Source organism: Tamandua tetradactyla, chromosome 18 (assembly GCF_023851605.1).
Source record: "Tamandua tetradactyla isolate mTamTet1 chromosome 18, mTamTet1.pri, whole genome shotgun sequence".
In the NCBI taxonomy this organism is placed as follows: domain Eukaryota; kingdom Metazoa; phylum Chordata; class Mammalia; order Pilosa; family Myrmecophagidae; genus Tamandua; species Tamandua tetradactyla.
Genome location: NC_135344.1, coordinates 37,834,755 through 37,845,097, shown reverse-complemented (window position 1 = coordinate 37,845,097; position 10,343 = coordinate 37,834,755). Strand labels below are relative to the sequence as shown.

Here is a 10,343-nt window from a genome sequence, read left to right as displayed (position 1 = left end):
AGAATGTGGGGCAGAGCATCGCCAAATGAACTGTATGGCTGTAATGATGCCGAGCCAGAGAGGAAAAAATAAATCAGAAAAAATTAAATTCAGAATGTATTGGACATCTATTTTGTTGTATTTCCTTTCCCTCTTCCCTCGCACCCTCCTTTCCTTCCATCATCTTAAAGTTTGGCAATATAAAATGGAATGTCATTTGGGCAGTACTTTGGAGACCTTAGTTTTCTTCCCAAATTTGCCACTTATATAAGTGTGTGAACCTGACAGTCACTTTTTTTCTCTAGCCTTCAGTCTCCTCGCTAGAGATTGAAGAGATCAGTGAGTTTTTCAAACTCTGCTTCACAAGCCAGAGTTGGGGAAAGAGAAAGAGAAGTGACGAGGTTTCCTACGTTCTGGATTCTCCTCAACCAAAGAAGCTGATTTCTTATCTGTTATACACAGAGGAAGAGTCTCCATTAGACTTCACTTGAAAAAAGCAAAGTGTTCTTTTTGCTGCTGGAAAAAAAATTAGAAACCAACTGAGCTAGTTGATCTGGAAGGTCCTTTCCCTCTCTGGGATTGTACGTTTCTGACCACTTATTGACTTTCTGTCATGTAGGAGACATTGTGCTCAGTGCTGCAAAGTAAAGGCAAGAGAAGAAGGTGGTATGGGCTGAGGTCCAAGGAGTTCACACAGCTCCATAATTAGCCAGGAGACACCGAGAGACACAGCACCCAAAGAAGAGCTCAGGGACGGCGTTGTGAGCAGAGCAGGCACTGTAGAAAGGTGGAGTTTTAGCCAAGCCTTGAGTATCTAGAAGAGAAGAGAGGAGGGTATGTTGCAGACAGGGAAATCTATAATTCCCTCCAGAGTTCTCGCTGCAAGCCATCTATGAACCAGGTACCAGGAACACAAGGGTGTCCAAGGCAAGCAGGATATCTGCTCTCATGGAATCTACGTAAGATGTGCACAACTCACCAAAGGACCCAGGAGCTCAGGGTCCAGCTTGATTTGGTAGGCTTCATGATGAGGCCAGAGCCTTTCCCATGAATTCATCTGATGCTCGTTAGCTTGGAGAAGGCTGCCTGAGTCAGCAGCAGGGCAGACAAAATGACCTCCTGAAGCTACTTCTCATGAGACATGGCCCTGGCTGATTTGGTTTGGCTGGGATTCCGAGACATTCCAGAATCTACTCAAAGGGCAGGCCCTCACCCCAGCCAGGTGACCTCAGCCTTCTCTCTCCCAATAGATAATTACGCCTTTAGGCCTCCAAAGCAAGTCCCATTGTGGGTAACCCTTGGAAGTGACATGCTGTTTTTCTGATGGGAATTAAAGGGTCTGGAGTAGCCAAAAGGCTTCTCAGCAGGAGGGTTTGTTATTCTTTTAATTGTGGCATTAAACCTCAGGCTAGTGTTACATAAACATCCATGCTGCTATCCAGCTTGCCAAATTAGCTTCTTTGACAGGCTTTAGCATGGCCAGGGCCAGTCTCACCCAGAGATGAAGGTGGATACCAGTTCCTGGATACGAGTTATAAATCCTAGAACTCAGGGAACTCCATACCCTGACCTTCTATCCCAGCACTTTCTTGTCTGTTGACTAATGCCTGAAATTCCACCTTTGGGATGTGGGGCATTCCATGTGAGACTTAACTCTCTCTTTTCCAGGGAAGGGAATAATAGTTAGGTTCTTAGAGGTGCAAAAAATAGTAGTTCACCAATTACAGAGAGCAGTCAGAAAATAAACAGCTTGCTCTACAGCACAGATGCTCTAAAAGTAATGCACTTTAGCATAACTGTTGTGGAAGCTCATTTACCTGGACTGTCCAAATCAATAGCATATCTTAATTTGGCATCTTATATTAGATATCTTAACTCCAAAATTAATAAGGATAATAATAGAGCACACCTTCTAGATTCAGTCTAACCCCATTATATAGAATAAGGAATAGAATGGATAATATATTTTCCCAGTTGCTATTCTACGCTTTAAAGAGCTGCTACTTACCAAAGCGCATGACAAAGCATATTTACTATGAGACTTCTGAGACATCTTTGAGATTATCCATCACATTTCACAGCTGATAAAAATTGGGCCCCTGTTTACCATGTGCTGTAAATTTTAGCAAAGTTTTGTCATTTATTAACTACTATGTCTTTTTTAAATTATGTAATAATCTTTAAAATATATATATATATATATATTTGTATTTATTTACATCTGTTTGGATATATCCCATGTTTGACTCCAACATAACCCCTCTGTGATAGTCATTCCTTCATTCAATCAATCTGTTTACTGAGTATACTGCTCCCAAAGTTTGCAATCTGGAGCTACAATAGACATGTTAGCAAATCAAACAGGCTGATAACTGCTGGGGTTGAGGCGTGACTGAAAGAGCCCAGAAGAAGGGATTCTTTAACCTGCCTGAGGCATCAGGAAAAGCTTCACGAAAGTGTGGCTCAAGCTGCCATGTCCAGGCTCAGCCACTGATGGAGAGGGACTAAGTTGTTGTGCCCAGGCCTCCCCCAGCCCTTATGCTTTCACAGAATGACTGAGAGCCTGAAGACTAGAGTGAAGTTTTTTTCCAATTCTTTGGAAAACTGAAGATATCAGTTTTTGGACACCTCTTCAATAGTGCTGCCACCTTAGCTCCTTTTCCCTGGAGAATGAGGCCAAGGGCAAGCAAGCCAGTTTGCACAAATGTCAGGGAAAATGAGATGTGTCCATGGTTCTTCAGACAGGCTGGGAGCCCCAGCTGGAAGGGGGCCAGCCCGGTGGCATGCAAGTAATATATTACATAATGTAAATGCAATTGCATTTGGGGCCTGTTTGGGGAACCAGTTGACAATAAGCATATACATCCATTTACAAAATAGCAGTGTGCTAGAATATATCCATATTGTAATTGGAAACTAAAATAATAGCAAGAATAGTCATTTTTAAAAATCCTCTGCAAAAGCCAAGTATAATATTAAGAAAAGGAAAGAAAAAAAAATGCGTCCATCTGCAGAGTTATATCCTTAGGGAAGCACTGCAGAGCACACTAACAAGCAACTGCATCCATGTTTAAATGAACCAAAATTCATGAAGGCAACAAAATGTGAGATGGGGTATAGACTAAAAAAAAATCTCCCTTGCAGATTAGCTACCCTGAACCAAGCATAGTTCCATTTGATCGCTTCTTGTAGGAGATGGAAAGCTCCGAGGTTGGGAAATTTTTATTTATCTGTCCATTCTCAGAGTCCCCAGTGTTAGCGCCAAACTTGGAACATTCTCTCCCACCTCTACACCTGCATGCCCATGCGTGAGTGAGCGAGCACGCACACACACGCACGCACATACCACTTACTTGTCCCCAGGGGAAATCCCAGACACATAATTTACTGTTAGTGTCGAAGCAGAGAAAGAGTCCCTGGCAGAGAACTAATTGGGCTAAGGGGCAGGGGTGAACACAAAGGGAAGGAGAGCTTATAAACCACCACCTGGATGTTTTGCAATCAAGAAGGTGCCAAGCCAAATATCTTCTGGCTTAAGATTCTGTAAGAAATTAAGCTAAATGCTCAGACAAATCCCACTCATGCCACTTCTTCCGAAGGTCTGTAGTTGCTGTGGAATCTGCTCACCCTCAAGGCCTGAGGTTTGGAGGTGCTGCGACTATGAGACCACTTTGGGATGCTACCCTAAGCTGAGGGCTCTGAGGGAAACCAGCATCTGGTGGGAGGCTTGAGCTAAGAAGTATCTGGCTGGTGAGCTGGAGCTACTCACACAGCCCCTCTAAGCCTTAGCAGGCTTCTCTGCACATGGGTAGGTGCTGACAGCTACTACCATTGTTGCATACTGGAAATCACACCGTGGCCTGCTTAGAGCTCTTTGGGGTAATGGACTTGCCTTGTACATATCATTTGGTTTAATGTCCTAGAGGGTGGGAACTACATTCATATGTCCTTAGATACCAAAGAGATGCTTTAACCATCACCTTGAAATGAGTCATTCACTCCTATTGGACTCTGCCTACCACTACTCTCCTCCATTGGTAGGGATTATCGAGACAGGTTGTTGCAGAAACAAAGCCCTTCGACAAATAGGCATTGAGTCCCTCCAACATGTGAGGCTACGATTAAAATCTCAAAGTCCATATAAAAATATGGGTGTATTACATGTGACTGTTGACAGACCACCTGTTAAGGAACTGGCATGATTGGGTTGTGGGGGCAGGTCGTGGTCAATGAGCATACCCATCTGCACCTCTTTATTTCCCAAAGTACCTGGCTCAGTGCTTCTTACATGTTGTAAGGACAAAATAAAGGTCTTTTGAACGGCGGATTAAATGTATTTAAAATTGTACTTCTTTCGACTCTTGTTGATTAAAATGTATGGAATAAACTCTGCATGTAAAATGATAGAAAAGTGTTCTTCTGGGAGTTTACATACTAAGGAGGTATGGCCCCCACAGCAAGAAGCAATGTGGTGTCCTGGGGAGAACATGGAATTTCAGCATCAGAAAATTTGGTTTCAAAGACTGCTTCTAACACGTATAGCTGTATGACCTGGGGCGATGCACTTAACCTCTGATAACATCCACCATTTTTCCCTCTGTAAACCTAGAGGTAACAATTTACCTAATTTGTAGTTTATTGTGAGAAGATAAGGGAAAAGGCTCAGTAAATGGTAAAGTACTGAGAAAATATAAGCTGTTATTATCCTGATTATTACTATTGAAGGAAGCCTGTATTTCATTCCTTTGAATGAGAGACAGACATTTCTAGTGTCCCCATAGGAGCTGGGCTTATGTGTTTGAGTGCTTCCTCCAACAAGGGTTTTGGGTATTCATACATTGTCCTGTCCAGTCCCCTGAGTCTTTCTGGGATCTGAACAGCTGGTCCAGGAGAGAGTGATGTCTGTGACCAGGTGACCAACCCCCCTGTGTAAACTGAGCCCATGACCTGCACTGCCTATCACCCCATTTTCTTTTGGGGTGATCTGTCAACAATAATGGGTAATGGAGCCAAATTATTTTTTTTAATTTTTGTAATTAGAGAAGTTTTAGGTTTACAGAAAATTCATGGAAAAAAATAGAGTGTTCCCATATACCTCCCTCACTGTTAACACTTTGCACAATCATTGTGCCTTTGTTACACTCAATGAAAGAATATTAAAATCATACTGTTAACTATAATCCATAATTTACATGAGGGAGTATTTTTCCCATATGCCACCCTATTATTAAGACCTTACATTAGTGTGGTGCATTTGTTGTAATTCATGAAAGAACATTTTTATAATTGTTTACAAAAAGATTCACTGTGTTGTACAGTCCTATGTTTTATCATTTAATTTTTATTCTAGTAACATATGCAAGCTAAAATTTTCCCTTTTAACCTCATTCAAATATATCATTCAGTGCTGTTACTTACACTCACAATATTGTGCTACCATCATCTATTTCCAAAACAACACAATCAGCCTAAATAAAAATTCTGAACAAATTACCATTAACTCCACATTCCGTACATCTATGAGCACCATCCCCACCCATAGTAATCTATAGTCTAGATTCTAGTTCTGTGAGTTTGCTTATTATACTTATTTCATATTAGTGAGATTACACTATATTTGCCCTTTTGTATCTGGCTTATTTCACTCAGTCTGGTGTCTTCAAGGCTCATCCATGTTGTCTCATGTCATTCCTTTTTATGGCTTAATAATATTTCATTGTATATAAATACCATATTTTGTTTATCCATTCATCAGCTAGGGTTGCATCCATCTTTTGACAGTTGTGAATAAAAATGCCACTATGCACATAAGTGTGCAAATATCTGTTCGCATCCCTGCTTTCAATTCTTTTGGTTATATACCTACTAGAGGGATTGTTGGGTCATACGGTAGTTCTATACTTAGCTTTCTGAAAAACTGCCAAACTCTCTTCCCCAGCAGCTGCACCATTTTACATTCTCATCAGCAATAAATGAGTATTCCTATTCTATACAGCCTCTCCAACAACTGTAATTTTTTCTTTTTTTAATAGCTATCCCAGTGGTTGTGAAATAGTATCTTGTTGTGGTTTGATTTGCATTTCCCTAATAGGTAATAATGTTGAGCATCTTTTCATGTACTTTTTGGCCATTTCTATATCCTCTTTGAAGAAACGTCTATTCAAATCCTTTGTGCATTTTTAATTGAGTAGTTTGTCTAAAGAATTGTAGGATTTCATTATATATTCTGGATTTTACACCCTCATTCTCCCATTGAGTAGGTTATATTTTCACTTTTCTGATGAAGTCCTTTAATGTACAAAAGTTTTTAATTTTGAGGAGGAACGAATTATCTATTTTTTTTTATTTCATTGCCTGTGCCTTGGGTGTAAATTTTAAGAAACCGTTGCCTACTGCAAGATCCCTATTTTTTCTAGAAGTTTTATAGTCCTGGATCTTATATTTAGGTAACTGATCCATTTTGAGTTAATTTCTGTATATGGGGTGATATAGGGTTCCTCTTTCATTCATTTCTTTGCATATGGATATCCAATTGTCCTAGCACCATTTGTCAAAGAAAATATTCTTTCCTAAATAAGTAGACTTCACAACCTTGCCACATATTAATTGTCCACAGATGTGGGGATCTATTTCTGAACTCTCGGTTTAATTCCATTGGTCTCTGTGTCTACCCTTATGCCAATACCTTGATATTTTGACCATAGTAGTTTTGTAATATGCTTTAAAGTTAGAACATGTGAGCCATCCAACTTTGTTCTTGCTTTCAAGATGTTTTTGGTTATTCGTGGCCCCTTACCCTTTTAAATAAATTTGGTAATTGGCTTTTCCATTTCTGCAAAGTAGGCCTTTGGAATTTTTATTGGGATTGCATTGAATCTGCAAATCAATTTGGGTAGAATTGATATCTTAATATTTAGTCTTCCAATCCATAGAGTATGGAATGTCCTTCCATTTATCTAAATCTTTTATTTCTTTTAGCAAAGTTCTGTCATTTTTCATGTGTAAGTTCTTTACATCTTTGGTTAAATTTATTCCTAGATATGTGATTCTTTGAGTTGCTTTTGTAAATGAAATTTTCTTCTTGATGTCCTCCTCATCTTGCTCATTACTAGTATACAGAAACATTACTGATTTTTGAGTATTGATCTTATACCCCACCACATTGCTGAATTCATTCATCAGCTCCAGTAATTTTGTTGTAGATTTTTAGGACTTTTTACATATAGGATCATGTCATCTGCAAATAGTGAAAGTGATACCTCTTCCTTTTCAACCTGGATACGTTTCATTCTTTTTCTTGCCTAACTGTTCTTTCTAGAATCTCCAGCACAATGTTGAATAACAGTGGTGGTAGTGGGAATCCTTGTCTTATTCCAGATCCTAAAGGGAAAGCTTTTATTCTCTCACCATTGAGTAGATATTAGATGTGAGTTTTCCTTATATGCCCTTTATCCTGTTAAGGAGGTTTCCTTCTATTCCCATCCTTCTAAGTATTTTTTCTCAAGAAAGGATGCTGGTTTTGTCAAATGCTCTTTCTTCACCAATGAAGATGGTCATGTGGATTTTTTCCTTTCATTTTCCTTTCATTCTGTTAATGTGTTGTATTACATTAGCTGATTTTCTAATGTTGAACCACTCCTGCACACCTGGCAGAAAGCACACTTCATCATGGTGAATAATCCCCCCAAAGTGCTGTTGGATTCAGTTTGCCAGTATTTTGTGGAGGATTTTTGTATCTGCATTCATAAGAGAAATCGGTCTGCAATTTTCTTTTCTTGTAGCATCTCCATCTGGTTTGATACCAGGGCAATGTTGGCCTCATCAAATGAGTTAGGGGGCAGGTAATGTTCCCTCCTGTTCAATTTTTTTTTTTTTTTGGAAGAGTTTGAGAAGGGTTGGCATTAATTCTTCTTGGAAAAAATGGAAGAATTCACATGTGAAGCCATCTGGTCCTGTGCTTTTCTTTGTTGATTCAATTTCTATACTTACAATTGATCTGTTGTGATCTTCTGTTTCTTCTAAAGTCAGTGTCCTTTCTTGGTGTTGTACTAGGAATTTGTCTATTTTATCTAGGTTGTACAATTTGTTGGCATATAGTTGTGAGTATATACTCTTATGATCCTTTTTGTTTTGTGGAGTCAGCAGTAATATCCTGCCACTAATTTCTGATTTTGTGTTTTCTCTTTTTTTCTTTGTCAGTCTAGCTAAGGGTTTGTCAATTTTGTTGATCTTTTCAAAGTGACAATTTTGGTTTCGTTAATGCCCTCCATTGTACTTTTATTTCTCAATTTCATATATTTCTTCTGCTTCCTTTGGGTTTGGTTTGCTGTTTTATTTCTAGTTTCTCCAGATGTACAGCTAGGTCTTTGAATTTAACTGTTTCTTCTATTTTACTATAAGCATTTAGGGCTATAAATCTCCCTCTCAGCACTGCTTTTGCTGCCTCCCATAAGATTTCTTTCTTTCTTTCTTTCTTTTTCTTTACATGGGCAGGCTCCAGGAATTGAACCTGGATCTCCAGCATCTCCAGCATGGTAGGCAAGAATTCTGCCACTGAGCCACTGTTGCACAGCTCCCATAAGTTTTTATATGTTGGGTTCTCATTTTCATTCATCTCAAGATATTTACTGATTCCTCTTGTAATTTCTTCTTTGCCCCACTGATTATTTAAGTGTGTTGTTTAACCTCCACATGTTTGTGAATTTTCCAGGTCTCCACCTATTATTCATTTCTAGCTTCATTTCAGTATGATTAGGGAAGGTGCTTTGTATAATTTCAATCTTTTTACATTACTGAGACCTGTTTTGTGACCCAACATAAAGATGGAATTTATTTTGGAGAATGTTGCGTGGGCATTTGAGAAGGATGCATATCCTGCTGTTTAGGGTACAATGTTCTATATGTATTTGTTAGGTCTAGTTCATTTATCATATTATTCAAATTATCTGTTTCCTTATTGATCCTTCTTTCAATGCTTTATTGATGCAAGTGGTCTATTGAAGTCTCCAACTATTATTGTCGAGATGTCTATTTCTCGCTGTAGTTTTGCCAGTGTTTGTCTCATGTATTTTGGGACACTCTGGTTAGATACATTAATATTTATGATCATTATTTCTTCTTGGTGGATTTCCCTATTTATTAATTTGTATTTTGGACTTTAGGTCAAAAGCTGTTATATTTTGTGTGATATTAGTTTAGCTACCACACCTCTGTTTTGGTAATTATTTGCATGGAATATCTTTTTCCAACTTTTCACTTTCAATCTCTTTGTGCCTTTGGGTCTAAGGTGAGCCTCTTGTAAACTACATGGAGTTGGATCATGTTTTTTATCTGTCCTGCTGATCTGTCTTTTGATTGAGGAGTTTAACCCATTAACAATCAGGGTTATTGTTATAAAGGCAGTACTTATTTCAACCATTTTGTCCTTTGTTTTTATACATAATATCTTTTTTTGTCTCCCCTTTCCTTTATTGCAACCTTCTTTTCTGGATAATTGATCTTTTGTGAAGTTATCTGACTGATCCCTTTCTTGTTTCTGTTTCTGTAGATTTTTAAAATACTTTCATTCGGTTGCCCTGGGGTTTGTAGTACACAATCCATGTCTATAACTACTAATTTGAAAAGATATGACCTTGTTTCAATAGCACACACGTTCTCTGCTCCCATATCCCTTTGTTGCCCCTCTTTGTGTTGTTTTTGTCCCACATTAATTCTCTATATTGTGTGTGTCCATTATGAGGAAATATGCCCTTTTCTTTTTCAATTGTATTCTCTTATAGAAATTAAAGTGTAGTTATATTGAGGATTCAATACTATCAGGTTTTACATTTACCTTTTTAGTTTCTTAATTTCTTCATACTACTACAAGTTACTCTCTCTTTTTTTTTTTTTCTTTTAACAAGCAGAACTCCCTTTAGTAATCCTTGTAGGGCAGGTCTTTTGCTGATGAACTCTCAGTTTCTATTTAATTGTGAATATTTTAAACTCACCATCATTTTTGAAGGACACTTTTGCCAGATAAAGAAATTTTGATTGGCAGTTTTTCTCCTTCAGTACCTTAAGTATATCATAACACTGCCTTCCCATCTTCATGGTTTCCGATAAGAAATCAGAACTTAATCTTATTGAGGATATGTGACAAATCACTTTTCTCTTGCTGCTTTCAGAATTCTCTATCTTTGGCATTTGATATTCTGATTAGTATGTGTCTTGGAATAGATCTATTAGGATTTACTCTGTTCTTCTCAGATGTATATTTATCTCTTTCATAAGTGCTAGGAAATGTTTGGCCATTATTTCCTCAAATATTCTTTCTGGCCCTTTCCCATTCTCTTCTCTTTCTGGGACACCCATGACACATTTGT

The 10,343-nt window shown here is 38.4% G+C and overlaps 1 long non-coding RNA gene across 2 annotated transcripts in view; it reads right to left on the bottom strand.

Moving 5' to 3' along the window:
- Positions 1–258: 258 nt before the first annotated feature.
- LOC143662605 (uncharacterized) overlaps positions 259–10,343 on the bottom strand; it is a 31,287-nt gene continuing 21,202 nt past the window's right edge. Inside the window, exons 4-5 of one of the 2 annotated variants that reach the window (XR_013165452.1) lie at positions 1,988–2,092; positions 259–793 (exon numbers count right to left, since the gene is read on the bottom strand). This is a non-coding gene — a long non-coding RNA (uncharacterized LOC143662605). The remainder of the gene's footprint in view (positions 794–1,987; positions 2,093–10,343) is intronic. The other variant, XR_013165451.1, reaches the window with a different exon arrangement.